Below are 15,128 nucleotides of genomic sequence, written 5' to 3' on the forward strand. Positions count from 1 at the left end.
CTTAACTACATGGGCTTTTCCTGCAGGATCCGAAACGCAGGCTTGTTGATAATCTCAGTTTCCTTCTTACTCCCTGCAAAAAGAAGAAAAAAAGAGAGAGAGAAAGAAACCCCAAACAAAACCAAAATCCCTGGAATTGCATGCACGAAAGGCCAACTCCGTCTCAGGTCCCAGGCGCTAGATGCACTTGGAGCGAGTTTCTCCCGAACGCGGGTGTCAACACATGAGTGGAAACTGTAAAAATCCCAAAGAGCTGCTGGAAATCCTTAATTAAAAATGCAATCCACCGAGGCAGAGGTCGCAGCCCTCCCCACGCTGCGCTCGGACGCCCCGGGCGCCGCGGCTGCAGAGGTCGCCCCCCCTTCCCCCTCCACAAAAAGTGCCTCCCGGTGGCCCCGCGGTCCCGGCGAAGTCTGGCGAGGCAGCGCCCGGCAGCTCTTTCTCTCGGCTCGGCTCCCTCGCTCGCTCCCCCGCTCGGCTCTCTCTCTCTCTTTTTTGTTCTCCTCAAACGCACACTGAGGGCCCCCGGAGGAGCGCCGCGGAGTCATTGGCTGCCTCCCATCATATGCCAGTCTAGACACTTTGGCGGCTCCGCGGCGCTGATTGTTGCGCAAACAAGGTTTCAAGTTTCTTAACTCTTAAAGGAGAACACGTCCCATTGCAAGGCCCGCGGCTCCGAGGGGCCGGCTCCTGGGGCGGGCCGAGCCCCGGCCCCCGCCCCGCGCTCTCTCCGGCACCCCCACCCCGGGCCTGACTGCGCCCACAGCCCGCTCTCTGGCTCGCCTTGCGCCGCGGGCACGGATGCAGGCGAGTACTCGCGCGCGCACACAGAACACACGGTTATACAAACCACAGGCGGGTGGAGCGAAGGCTCCACGAACCCACTGAGGCTCGTACGCAAATGGGTCGCCTTGCCTCTCTGTGGCTTGGGCACAGACTTACAAACACACACTGCACTTTAGAGTTGATGCACCCCTCCTTCCCAGAGAAAGCTAATAAAAATGGGTGTGTGAGCCTTACTGGCTTGTGTCTCTTGGGAACAGAGGGTACTGGTTTGCTGTGGTAGCGGGATCTTCCGTGATGGCCCGAGGTCTCAACATCCCTTTCGTAAAGTCAGGGGTCGCTCTACTGGGCCAAACGGGGGACTATGTGACGCTTCGAACGCAGGGGTTCCACGCGTGCCCATGGTAGGGAGTTGTTGAGGGTGGGGTAGAGGCGGGAGTGTCGCCTTCTCGAGCTCTTCTTGGTCGCCATAGCCCTCCCTCTGAGCCAGGCCGGCGGCCAGCGGTCCCAAGCCCCCTCTAGTCTGATGCTTCCTCCTCTCTTTCCCAAATTTAACTCTGCACCACGGTGAGGGATGTGGGTAGAGGTCGTGCTTTCTCCAGCGACGTTTCACCAGTGAAATGGAGATGGACTTGGGGACGGGGTACCGCAGGGTCAGGGATGAGCTGGGGGCGCGGAGGCAGCAGCGGACCGCCTGGCGCTGGAAGGGTTAAGGCCGCTCCAGGCCCTGGAGCCGGCGCGGCGGGGTACCTCCTCGGGCGCGCTCGCTCGTCCGTGGGTGGCAAAAGTTCAAGCTTGTAAAGTCCGGATTGGTCCCGCGCGGAGGGAAAAAAAGGCCTGGTTCCCCCTCCCCCCACGGGCGCGGCGCCGATTGGCCCGGCCCCGGCGGCACCGCCCTCTCTTCGGCACGCGGCGGCCCCGCCCCCCGCACGGCATCCCGCCCCTTTCCGGGCAGAAGCGGGAGCCCGGCCCCTCGCTGAATGAAAGAAATTCCGCTACTCCCATTGGCCCGGGGCTGGGCGCCATTCTCCCGCGGGGGTTCCCGCCTGGGGGTCTCCCTTCCGGATGCCCACGTAGAGCTGGCCTTGTGAGTGTGTGGCGGTGTGAGTCCCCCGCCTGGCGTCTGTGTGTACGCTGGGGTGAGGGAGGTATTTGCGGGAAGGGTTCAGGACCATTTGCTGAGCTTTACCTGGAGCCCGGTACTGTTCGCTCAGAGCTCCCTGGGAGAGGCATTTGCTCTCCCGAATGGAGAGGCTCCCTCACCCTACTGCTTTGGCCAAATCAAAATAGTTGTCTTTGCCTCATTTTCTTATTTGAAAAATGGGGATGAAGCCTGCCTTGCGTTCTTTACAGAACCATATAGATTCTAGAAGATGGTGCATTTTAAGTGCACAAATCCCGTGTGACCAGCAGGATGAATTTTCACAAGTAAACACAATACCTACACAAACAGTACCCAGAAGATGTTACCAGAACCAGGATGGGTGCTCACCCCCAACAGCTAGAAAGTGATGTATGGGTCAGACCACATCCTTCAGGGCAGTGATTTTCAAAATGTGGTCCATTGAACCTGCTAAATCAAAGTGTCGTGGGGTAAGGCCCCAGACTCCATATAACACAACTTTGAGGGTAGGTATAGTTGTTACCGCCAGTTTGCAGATAAGGACACTGAGGCACAAAGACATTAAGTAACTTGCACAAGTTTGTAGTGGCAGAGGTAGAATTTGAACCCAGCCAGTTTGGACGAAGGGTTATGTGTGTATAATGGGAAGCAAAACGAATGGGCCAACAGGCAGGAGATGGGTGTTCAGCTTTCACAAAAACTCAGCACCTACACCTGGGGGCAAATATGTGAACTGTGGCTCCTTCCCCTCCATGCCCCCCACCCCATACCTCCCTGTAGGATTCCTCGGGGACTGCTCTGAGGGATGTTGGGACTGTGTGGGGGCCTCAAGCCTAGCATAGACTGAAACAGTAGCCTTCCTGGGAGGACTGCCTTCTTCCCTGGGCAGTAATTCAGACCAAGTATGGCTTCAGCTGTTGCTCACCCACAGATGTGGTAATGGGGGGGGGGGGCTGCCATTAGGTGCCAGCTGGATGAGCCTGAAGAACACTGCACCCAGCTGCACCCAGAGTCAGCTAGGCCTGAGTTCAGTACTCACCCTCCTTTCCTCAGCTCTGTAAGCCTTGGGGTTCTCCTCTGTGCAATGGGAATAGGAATCATACTTGAGGTGGTTATCAAAATGAGGACATGAGGACCAGAGTCATCCCACATTACTGAGAAGACTGCTTCTGCGGGGAGATAGTATCAGGGAGGGAAGGATAGTGATCGTCCCACAGTCCTTAGATTCCCAGGTCCCATCCAGCCTAGTGCCAGCCTGCTTTATGACCACTAGAGGGTGTGTGCAGCAGGGCAGGGCCTTGGAGCTATAGCCTAAGGGCACCCTCCTAGAGACTGAGCCCCAATTCCCTGAGGGTAGGAGAAGGTGGAAGGTGGGGTTCCAGCTGCTACTCCTCAGGTCTCAGTGGCCAAGTCACTAACAAAGTAAATCACAAAGAAGTAACTCTAACCTATCAGATTCAAATCTGCCTTTTCCCCATTATTCCAGTTTCCCCCAAAAGCATCTTGTGCTCCCCTTTTACAGTGCTTCTCACAATTCCCAACCATACAACTCCTTGTCATTCTCCTCTGCCTCTAGAATATAAGCTCCACATGGATAAAAACGCTGAAACTATTAGTCACAGGACACCCACTGCAGCACTGAGGGAGCAGAGTCAGAAGCAGGCCATTTGATGCCATTCTGGCTGTGTCCTCTCTAAGGAACTAATTCACACAAGACAGTGCCTGCCCCATATTTTTCTCCCCTGTCTCTAGTCCAATGCCTGTCAAATAGTGGGCAGATCATAAATATTTGTCACATAGATGAATTGAAATCCCTTACTTCACCAAGCTCCATGCTCATTATCATCCTGAACAAGCACTTACATGCACCATCTCATCAAATCCCCCCAACGACACAATGAAGTTATTCTTACTAGACCTGATTTTTTAGAGAAGGAAACAGCGAGGTTAAGTAATTTGTCTCTGGTCACAGAGCCAATAGGTGGCAGAGCTGAGACTTGAACCCAGGGCTACTTGAGGTGAGTGTTCATCTTCTTAACAACTGGTCCTAGAAAAGAAAACATGGGCCTGACCAGGCGGTGGCGCAATGGATAGAGCATCAGACTGGGAAGCAGAGAACCCAGGTTCAAAACCTCAAGGTCGCCAGCTTGAGTGCAAGCTCATCTGCTTTGAGCAAGGCTCACCAGCTTGAGCCCAAGGTCGCTGGCTTGAGCAAGGGGTCACTCGCTCTGCTGTAGCCCCCAAGTCAAGGCACATGAGAAAGCAATCAATGAACAACTAAGGTGCCGCAATGAAGAATTGATGCTTCTAATCTCTCTCCCTTCCTCTCTGTCCCTATCTGCCCCTCTCTCTCTGTCTCTGTCACACAAAAAAAGAAAACATGGTTCTTTGCCCTTGGGAAGTTTCCACATTAGCTGGGTAGATACAAGGCATGAAACAAACCATACAAAGCAGAACTTGCTTGTTGGTGGTGGGAAAGGGTGGGCTCTAGGGGCCACTGCTTACAAACAGGCATCACAGAGGGAGTCTGGGCCACCTCTCACTACAGACAGATGGTTTGGCAGGGAGTTTGATTCATCCTAACCCACTTCACAGGAGACTGATGAATAAACAAAGGCCCACTCATTAATTCTCATGGAGAATATGTATAGCTCCCAACTGATTAAGTGATATTGTCTACCCCAAAATTGAGTTGTGGGACCCTTGGGAGATAGACAACCCTTCTGAGCCTTTGTTGGACCCTCTCTCTCTCTTGAAAAATGCTTATGTGCATGAATGGAACTTCGTTTTCATTCATTCAACACATACTTGTTGAGCTTTTGTTGGGTGACAGGCTGTGTTCTAGAGAATTCTACAGTAAGCAAAACACAAAAAAATTTCTGAGCTCAAGGAGTCTAGTGGGAGGACAGACAGACCATAAACAAAAGAATCAGGTATAAAGTGTGTTGGGCCTGACCTGTGGTGGTGCAGTGGATTAAACATCGACCTGGAATGCTGAGGTCATCAGTTCAAAACCTGGGGCTTGTCCGGTCAAGGTACACACAAGAAGCAACTGCTTTTCGCTCCTCTCCCCCCCCCTTTCTTTCTTTCTCTCTCCTCTCTCTAAAATCAATAAATAAAATTTCAGCCTGACCTGTGGTGGCACAGTGGGTAAAAGCGTCAATCTGGAATGCCAAGGTTGCTGGTTCAAAACCCCAGGCTTGCCTAGTCAAGGCATATATGGGAGTTGATGCTTTCTGCTCCTCCCCCCATCTCTGTCTCTCTGTGCCTCTTCTCTCTAAAATGAATAAATAAAATCTTTTAAAGAGTTTTTTTAAATATATTTTTTAATAAATATTTGTATGTTTTGGAAGGTAAAGGTGCCAAGAAAATAAAGCAGACAAGGGGAGAGAGGAACGTTAGGAGAGAGTAAGTGTGGTTCAATGAACCTATCAGGGAATGCTTCCTGGAGAAGCATCTTGATGGTGATGGGAGAATCGCAATGACACGATCTGGAGGAAGAATGTTCCAGGTACAGAGAACAGCAGGGGTCCTGAGGTGGGAGTATGCCTGACACGTTCCAAAACCAGTAGAGGTGATGAGAAGGGAGAAATTCTGGGGGGCAGGGGTGACATATTGTAGGTTTATACAGGACACTGTTGGATCTTGGGCTTGTCCTCTAAGTGGGCTGGGAGCCCCTGGAGGCGGGGGTGGGCATGATCCTCCTTGTTTTAACTGGCTCCCTCTAGTGGCTATGTGAAGAATAGACTGCAGGTGCCCTGTTGGAGCAGGGGCCTGCCTGGTAGAGGCTGTTGCTGTGGTACAGGAGAAGCCAGGCTGAGTTGGGAGAAGTGGTCGGATCTTAAACATATTGTATTTAAAGATACAACCAGCACGATCTGTTACACATCTGAGAGTGTGAGAAAACATCTGAACAGTATACAAATGTATTTCCTCAATTTTTAAAATCAACTCACCACGTGTATTTAGCCTTATCATAAGCAGTGATATCCATGAAGTCACAAATGTGCTAGTTATATTTATCACTTTAAAATAAATAGACTGAGCCGTGGTGGCACAGTGGATAAAGCATCGACCTGGAATGCTGAGGTTGCTGGTTCGAAACCCTGGGCTTGCCTGGTCAAGGCACATATGGGAGTTGATGCTTCTCCACCCTTCCCCCTTTTCTCTCTCCTCTCTAAAAAAAAAATAAAAATAAATAAATAAAATATTTTAATTAATTAAAATAAGTATATAAAATATGTTTACCTTTGTATCACCTGAAATTATCCTAGGAAGCACAAGGATACAAGCAATGTTGGAAACACTGGTTTAACCAATTTCTAATCTCACCCACTTTTCAGCTTTTTTTGTTGTTTATCTGTTGGCCTTTTACTACTTTTCCCTCAAAGAGAATGATTTTGTTTAGTCCCGTCTATAACTATGGGGCCCGTTACCATAGCCTGTCTGAATGGACTGCTGGTTTTTACTGCTGCCACTGCAGGAGCCTGTGCTTGGGCAGTACAGAGTAATGGTTCTTAACTATTACATTGTTGAACCCAACAGACCTGGGCTCAAATCCTGCGTAGCCACCTCTTAACTATATATGGCTTTGGGCAACTTCCTTCACCTGCTACAATAACCCCCGGAAGTGCACTATTATTAATCCCATGTTATAGATTGCAGAGGGGGAGCCTGAGACTTAACTGGTAATAATAATATTGGGAAGTTGTTTTAAAGATTAAAATGCTTAGCACAGTGTCTGGTATCTAATAAGTGCTCAATAAAAAGTAGCTATTATCAGTTCAATGAAATGGAGTTAATCATTACCAGGAACGACTTACTTAATCTCTAGGAGACTCAATTTCCTCATCCATAAAATGGACCTATTTGACCAAGGTGGGAGTTAAATGAGTCAAGTCCTGACACACTGTAGGACTCAGCAGCTCATCATGGAAAGTGACCTGGAGACATAGGTAGGCTGTGTTATAGAACCAACAGAAACTTCCCTCCCAACTGCTACTGGTCACACCCCCTTGGCTTCCCTTAATCCTCCTTATCTCTTTGACCTTTCACAAGTGCAGGGTAGAATGGGGCAGGGAGGGGGAGACTCGGCAGATTCTAGGACCAGGAAAGAAGAGTGACTTGTTCAAGCTCACATTGTCAGTTGGAGGGAGCAGTGAATTGAGCAGAGGTTTGCTGACTCCCAGGGTTCCTTGCCCTTTACCCCAGTACTTAAGGCTTCTCGCCCCCAGCTGAGCAGAGCGTGTAGTACAAGATAAGAGGGCAAGCTCTGGTGTCATCCTAATCCTGGCTCTGCTCCTTACACAGTTGCCTTACGTGTCCTTTATGAGTTTCAGTTTCCCCATCTGTAAAGTGGGCTTATTAATAACAGTACCTACCTCATTGGATCCTTATGAGTATTGACTGACCTTATGAGATTCAGAGCCGCTGTTATCATTCTGCTCCTGTGGATGGATGTTACAGGAGAGGGCAACACCCTGGGCGTGATCAGTTTTCAGAAATAGCCCAGGATTGAATGAATAGAGAATCTCGTGGTTGTTGAGAGGGCTGTAGCCCAGAGTGAGGACTGTAGCTTTGCTACAGTGAGACTGGATTACCTGCACCCTTCTCAAACTGGGTGGCTGGGGGGTGCTCTTGAAGTCAAAGGGTTTTTCTGGAGAACTAACTTGACTCAAACATGTTGGGGAAATGTATTTGTATATTACATTTATAACATATTTCATTTTTAATATTAAAGCTAACCCAGATATATCATGGAATAGAATGTAAAATTCCCAAGAGTTTTAGACAGAGATGAGAGACTTTGAAAAAATGACACAGTTGCTGGGCATGGTATCAGACCACAACCGCAGACCTGACCTGACCCTGCCCCCCCTCCACCTTCAGGGGAATACAGAAACCCTCATTCACTTTAGAGAGGAGAGAGAAAGGGAGAGAGAGAGACAGAGAGGGAGAGAGAGAGGAGAGAGAGACAGAGAGAGAGAAGGTGGGGAGGAGCTGGAAGCATCAACTCCCATATGTGCCTTGACCAGGCAAGCCCAGGGTTTCGAACCGGCAACCTCAGCATTCCCAGGTCGACGCTTTATCCACTGCGCCAGGTCAGGCCGGAAACCCTCATTCAGGAGATGATGCGGGGATGCAGCTCATTTTAGTGCTTGGCTATAGTATTTCTGTTGGGCACTTGCTACAGGCCAAAAGGCAGTTAGTGCAGGGAGCCCTGCCCTTCAGCCTTCACATATTCTGGTCCATCCACCTGGAATGCCTTCCTTCTTCTCCTCTGAAGTGACCTTTCTTTCTCTCTCTCCCTAAGTACAGGCCTGAGACTGTCTTCCTTGCACTGTCCTGGCATTTGTACACCCCTCCTCCCCTGGGCTGGAGATGATGTGTCCGCACCTGAGAGCCCCTGAGTGCTCCTCCCGACTGTACCCCTAGTCCAGCTGTTTAAAAAGAAGGAGGCAGCCTGACCTGTGGTGGCGCAGTGGATAAAGCGTCAACCTGGAAACACTGAGGTTGCCGGTTCAAAACCCTGGCTTAAAATAAATAAATAAATATAAATAAATAAATAAATAAATAAATAATTTAAAAACCCTGGCTTGCCTGGTCAAGGCACATATGGGAGTTGATGCTTCCTGCTCCACCCCTTTCTCTCTCTCTCTCTCTCTCTCTCTCTCTCTCTCTCTCTATCTCCCCCCATCCTCTCTAAAATGAATAAATAAATAAAATTAAAAAAAAAAAAAAAAAAAAAAGAAGGAGGCATTCCTCCGCATCCAAAGACTAAAATCCTAAGTGGCTGACAGCAATATACACAGTATGCTATGAAACTTATGTAAGTTTTACAAAGCACATATGCTTTCATATGCATAAAATGCCTTTGTAAAGATACATCGGGAACTGGTAGAGATGACTGTCTCTTGGGAGTGGGACCAGGAGGCTGGAAGCCAGAGGAATGAAATTAACTATTCAACCCATACTTTGTTTGGGTTTTTTGTTTGCTTGCTTGCTTGTTTTAATTCATTCTATTAAATAGGTAATGCTTGCAGCTGGTACAAAGTCTAAACAGGACCAAAGGGTTAGTAAAGAAGCCTCTGTCTCTCTCCTGCCTCTTGCCTCCAGCCTTCTTAATATGTACTCTTCAGTACATTCTGAAGTTCTGTACCATGGGCGGACATATCCATTCAAAAAAAAATTAAGTCAAGTATTTAAAATTAAAAATATTTATTTGTTAAGAAAGGAATAAATCAACAAAAGACTAGTTGATTCAAGAATTAAGTACATGAAACAGACCAATCACCTGCAAGCAGGACCTAAGTGACGAATTAAATGACAAAAACAAGAAGAGATATAAGAACTGACGGCAACTGAAGAGTACATCCTGTCTTGTGTCGTTCTTGGTTTCCTGTTGCATATACCTTCTCTTCCAAACCAGATCAGGGATCAGGGCTAGGCGTACAGAGGGGTATGATAAACATTTCTGGCCTTAATCCCCACCAGCACTAGCCATGCTCATAGATGGGCCTTCCAAGGCTGCATCATGGGCTCTAGACACTTTTCTCTACATAGGCCCCTTCTTCCATTAAAAAATATATATATATATACACACACATATATTATATATATATACACATATATATTATATATATATAAAATATATATATGTGTGTGTATATATATAGTTTTTACAAGTGTATTGGCATAAAGATAAATGTAATCCAGGCTAAATTCATTGCTATACATTCATTCTTTTTTTTTGGGGGGGGGGGGAGACTGAGAGAGGGATAGATAGGGACAGACAGGCAGGAAGGGAGAGAGATGAGAAGCATCAGTTCTCCATTGCAGCATCTTAGTTGTTCATTGATTGCTTTCTTATATGTGCCTTGACCAGGGGCACTACAGCAAATCCAGTGACCCCTTGCTCAAGCCAGCAACCTCAGACTCGAGCCAGCGAGCCAACAATCATGGGGTCATGTCTGTGATCCCACACTCAAGCCAGTGACCTTGTCGCTCAAGCTGGTGAGCCCGCACTCAAGCCGGCAACCTCAGGGTTTCAAACCTGGGTCCTCTGTGTACAAGGCTGACGATCTATCCACTGTACCACCGCCTGGTCAGGTTATACATTCATTATTATTCTTTTTTTCCTTCTTTTGGTTTCCAACAAAATTGAAATATTTCATAGGTCCTCTATAATTATCCTGGGCCCTAGGTATTGTGCTGCTGGAGTCTAATAGATAAATCTGCCCTGGGCCTGTCCCCTGGGCCTGGCTGCTGTTCACTGAACGGGGACAGCTCCTGAGAGCAGCCCGGCTAGGGAAATACACAGGGGCTTTATCCTGGCTACAGCAGTACCCACTGGGGCTCTGAGGGCAATCACCAAGGCTTCCTGAACGGTTTCTTTCCTGTGAAAATGCAGTGTTGCAGTGAGGATTAGAAATAACATAAGGGGCTTAACAAATACCTAATATTGTTGGTTGATTTGTCCCCAGGATAGAGGGAGTACTCTGGAGGTGGGCCAGGGACACGACTGGGTTCTAGGACAGTGACCACAGCCAGGAGTCCCGCCCCTTCAGAGGGAGAGGTGGAAGGAAGGTGATAGTGGTGGAAGGTTCAGTCACCAGCCTTCTCTGAGCATAAGACTAGAGCAGACAGAGAAAGATTAAAATTCAGAGTTAGGCCACTGCTCAGGTATTCTTCGGCTTTGACTGTGTTAGAATCACCTGGTAGCTTGAAAGATACTAAAACTCAATCCTCTCTCCAGACAAATTATTAATCAGAATATTTGCTGCGGGCCCGTGTGTGGGGTGTGTGTGTGTGTGTGTGTGTGTGTGTGTGGTGTGTGTGTGTGTCTCATTTCTTAAGCTCCCCGTGTGTGTGTGTGTGTGTGTGTGTCTCATTTCTTAAGCTCCCCGTGTGTGTGTGTGTGTGTGTGTGGTGTGTGTGTGTGTGTGTGTGTGTGTGTGTGTGTGTGTGTGTCTCATTTCTTAAGCTCCCCGTGTGTGTGTGTGTGTGTGTGTGTGTGTGTGTGTGGTGTGTGTGTGTGTGTGTGTGTGTGTGTGTGTCGTTTCTTAAGCTCCCCCAGGTGACTCTAATATGAAGCAAGGTTAAGCATCCCCATGGCTATCCCCATAGATGGAAGGAGTGAGCTGGGGAATAATCTCTCTTGTCCAGCAGACAGCTTCTCATCCTGACAACATCTAAGATGACAGACTCTCAGTGGCTGCCGGGGTAGACTGAAAATAGGGAAAATGTCACTTGTAGGAGGGCCCTTCCAAGGTCCTGCACCCAAAAGAGTACTCTTTTTCATAAAGACAGCCTCCCACGTTAGCTTCAGGCTGCACCCAGCTTGGATCCACCCCTGTGGGCACCACTCTCAGCCCAGAACCTTGTTGGACCCTGAGGTAAAGGGACCAGATGTCCCTCTAAGGGTTATGTCCCCACCTAAGGAGGGAATAACAGAGGATATAGGACCCACCGCATCAAGGGTGGGCTGCCATCCCCCCAGCCTGTAGACCTGGGGCAGGTAACCTGCCCTTCTCGGCCATCCCAGACCCTCTGAACCAGCATTTCTGGGTTAGGCCAGAGGCTACACTTTTCACATACTCCCAAAATGGATTCTCGTACACAGGAACATTTTTGAGTTAAGAGAGGACCCATGTTCTACATCTGGGGCGGGGGGGGGGGTACACAATATATACACATGTCAATAGTCATCAAGGTTTACACTTAAGATGTATACTTTATTTATTTATTTATTTTTAATTTTTCTGAAGCTGGAAACGGGGAGAGACAGTCAGACAGACTCCCGCATGCGCCCGACCGGGATCCACCCGGCACGCCCACCAGGGGCGACGCTCTGCCCACCAGGGGGCGATGCTCTGCCCCTCCGGGGCGTCGCTCTGCCGCGACCAGAGCCACTCTAGCGCCTGGGGCAGAGGCCAAGGAGCCATCCCCAGCGCCCGGGCTATCTTTGCTCCAATGGAGCCTTGGCTGCGGGAGGGGAAGAGAGAGACAGAGAGGAAGGAGGGGGTGGGAGTGGAGAAGCAAATGGGCGCTTCTCCTATGTGCCCTGGCTGGGAATTGAACCCGGGTCCCCCGCACGCCAGGCCGATGCTCTACCGCTGAGCCAACCGGCCAGGGCCAAGATGTATACTTTATATAGCTGATTCAAAAACAAATGAAAACAAAGGAGAACCAACCTGCCATGTGTCTGGAACTTGAAGAAGAAGAATCAATGGAAGCTGCCTGGAAGTGGGGCTCTTTGAGCTGGGCCTAGACAAGGAGAAGAGCAGGGAACTGGGCAAAGGGAGTTAGGAGGCCCATGGGGAAGAGGCTTTTGTAGACACAGCAGTGGGGAAGCAGAGAGGAACGGAGAGAGGGTTGGTTCTGAAGCCTCGACAGGCCACTACCTCACTGCCACCTAGGAACAGGGTGTTCTCAGAGGCCCACAGGCTAGTGTGGCCAGCATAGGTAGCTCGTGTAAACTCCCCACTGGCCTCTAAGTGCATCCAGGTCATTCCCCCCAACAAGACGGCATTGTTTGGGGTTCCAATTCAGGGCCAGAAAAACAGAGAGCCCAATTGTCCCTGTCATAATGGATATATAATTTATAATAATGTCAGCTATTAAAGGATTTTTAGTAATTAACTGACAGTGGTGTGCTATTTCACTGCATTTTTGCCTGTTATAATGATCTTGAACTTTGCAAGGCGGTTTTGAACTTGCTCAAAATAAGCCCTGAATACAAAGAAGGGCAAGATCATGCCAAAGGAGGGGTAAGAGAGGTTGGACAAAATGAAGCTATTCTCCCAGGAAGAGGGGTGAGCTGTGCAGAACCAGGGAAACCTGAGGCCCACTATCTTCCGACGACGCAGCACAACCAGTAAAAACGCCTGCCAGGCCAGAGTGGTGAGTAAAGCTATTTCATAATGGTGTGTTAAGTTGCATTGTTTTTAAACACACCGTGTTTGCATAATACACAGCTAGGAATATTTTTCTCTTCCCTCCCAAAATATACTTCCACTCTCACTTTTCTTAAAACACATGACTCTCTTGGTATATCTTTTGCTCTTTTGTTTTTAACAGAGAATAGGTATAAAAATTTTTTCATTTCTTAATTCTATTAAGGAGAAAAAGAAAAAGCCAGCATAAACCCAACAATAAATAGTAACTGACACTGAGTGCTGGAGAGCATTAGGGAGTGGTGGGGTCTGTGGCAAACTGGTGAACTCCAGCCTAACGTGAGCACAGTATCTGCTACTTCACTCCAAACAATCAGGACTGCAGTCCCCTGGCAGAGACTGAGGTTGGCAACCTGCCTATGGCAACCTCAGTTCTCCCCCCTTCTCTTTAATAACAGAATGATGATTTATTTTTAGCTGGGCAAGTTTTATCCTGGGGAAAAGTACTAGCTTGGCCTAAGCATAAACACATGGCTATCCCTACCCTCCCTTGCACTTGGAATAGCCATGTGACTATTTCTGGCCAATAAGATATAAGTAGAAGCTTTGTGCAGGAATTCTGAGAAGGCTGCATAAAAGAGTTGACTGAGCTGGGAGGCTCCCTTTTATGCCTTCAACTTTTCCTTCTCCTGGAGTATGAATGTAATGACTGGAGCTCTGAAAGCCATCGCAGACTGTGAAGCAAACTTTGCTAATGGGAGTTATACACTGAAGACAAGAGAGCAGAAAGAGACAGGGGCCTAAGCCCCGGATGACTTTTTTTTTCTTAAGTGAGAAGTGGGGAGGCAGAGAGATAGACTCCCACATGTTCCCCAACTGGGATTCACCCAGCAAGCCCCCGATAGGAGGATGCTCTACCCATCTGGGGCCACTGCTCTGCAACTGAGATATTTTAGTGCCTGAGGTGAGGCCATGGAGCCATCCTCAGCACCCGGGGACAACTCATTCCAACCTAGCCATGGCTGCAAGGAGGGGAAGAGAAAGATAGAGACAGAGCGAAGGGAGAGGGGAAATGGTGGAGAATCAGATGGTCACTTCTCCTGTGTGCCCTGACTGGAAATCGAACCCAGGACATTCACATGCCAGATTGGTGCTCTACCATTGAGTCAACTGATCAGAGGCGCTGATGACATTTCTTAATCTACCACTGCAGGCCTGGGCTGCCTATTTATCTCCTTGCTTCTTCTTTTTTTTTTTTTTACAGAGAGAGAGTCAGAGAGAGGGACAGATAGGGACAGACAGACAGGAAGGGAGAGAGATGAGAAGCATCAATTCTTCGTTGCAGCTCCTTAGTTGTTCAGTGATTGCTTTCTCATATGTGCCTTGACCCGGGGGGGCTAAAGCAGAGTGAGTGACCCCATGCTCAATCCAGCAACCTTGGGCTTCAAGCCAGTGACCTTTGGGCTCAAGCCAGAGACCTTTAGGCTCAAGCCAATGACCATGGTGTCATGTCTATGATCCCATGCTCAAGCCAGCAACTCCTCGCTGAAGCTGGTGAGTCCATGCTCAAGCCAGTGACCTAAGGGTTTTGAACCTGGCTCCTCTGCTTCCCAGTCCAATGCTCTATCACTGTGCCACTGCCTGGTCAGGTGGTCTCCTGGCTTCTTTTAACTAAGAAAGAAGCATCTACAGGTGTCTTATTTAAGCTACTGTTATTTTTCATTTTTCTGTTATCTGCCCAACTCATCTGCCCTAATTAATACAACCAGGCTCACTATCACCAGCTTATCCAACTTTTTATACAGATTTACAGGTGACATATCTTGATGTCATAAATGTTGGAAACCTTATACAAATATTTAAAATACTGAACAGGCCAAACAAACCACATTTGAGCTGCATTCAGCTCAAGTCACCCTCTAGCTTATACCGTTGATGGCAGTTATTAGGACTGTTGACAAATGGCCAGTCCTTTCTTTTCTAGGAACATAGTAGGACACCATGTACTAATCTACCCACCTGCACTCAAGAGTGGCCATGTGACTTACTAGCCAATGAAATATGAGCAGAAGTGATGTGAGCGTGTCCGGGCAGGTGATTTAAGATCCTGTTGGGTCGCCACATTCTCTGTTCCCTGCCGCTGTGACTATGGAAGCATGTCTACACAGCGTTTTCTTCAACTGGATCTTTGAGTGACTTTAAAGAACAGAGCACCCTGATAACCCACCAAGTCATGTAAGCAAGAAATAAAGATGGTTGTAAATAAGGTGACCAACCTTTTTACAATGAAAATGAGGACAAAAATAAATAGAATAAAACAATATCGT

Source organism: Saccopteryx leptura, chromosome 6 (assembly GCF_036850995.1).
Source record: "Saccopteryx leptura isolate mSacLep1 chromosome 6, mSacLep1_pri_phased_curated, whole genome shotgun sequence".
Taxonomy (NCBI): domain Eukaryota; kingdom Metazoa; phylum Chordata; class Mammalia; order Chiroptera; family Emballonuridae; genus Saccopteryx; species Saccopteryx leptura.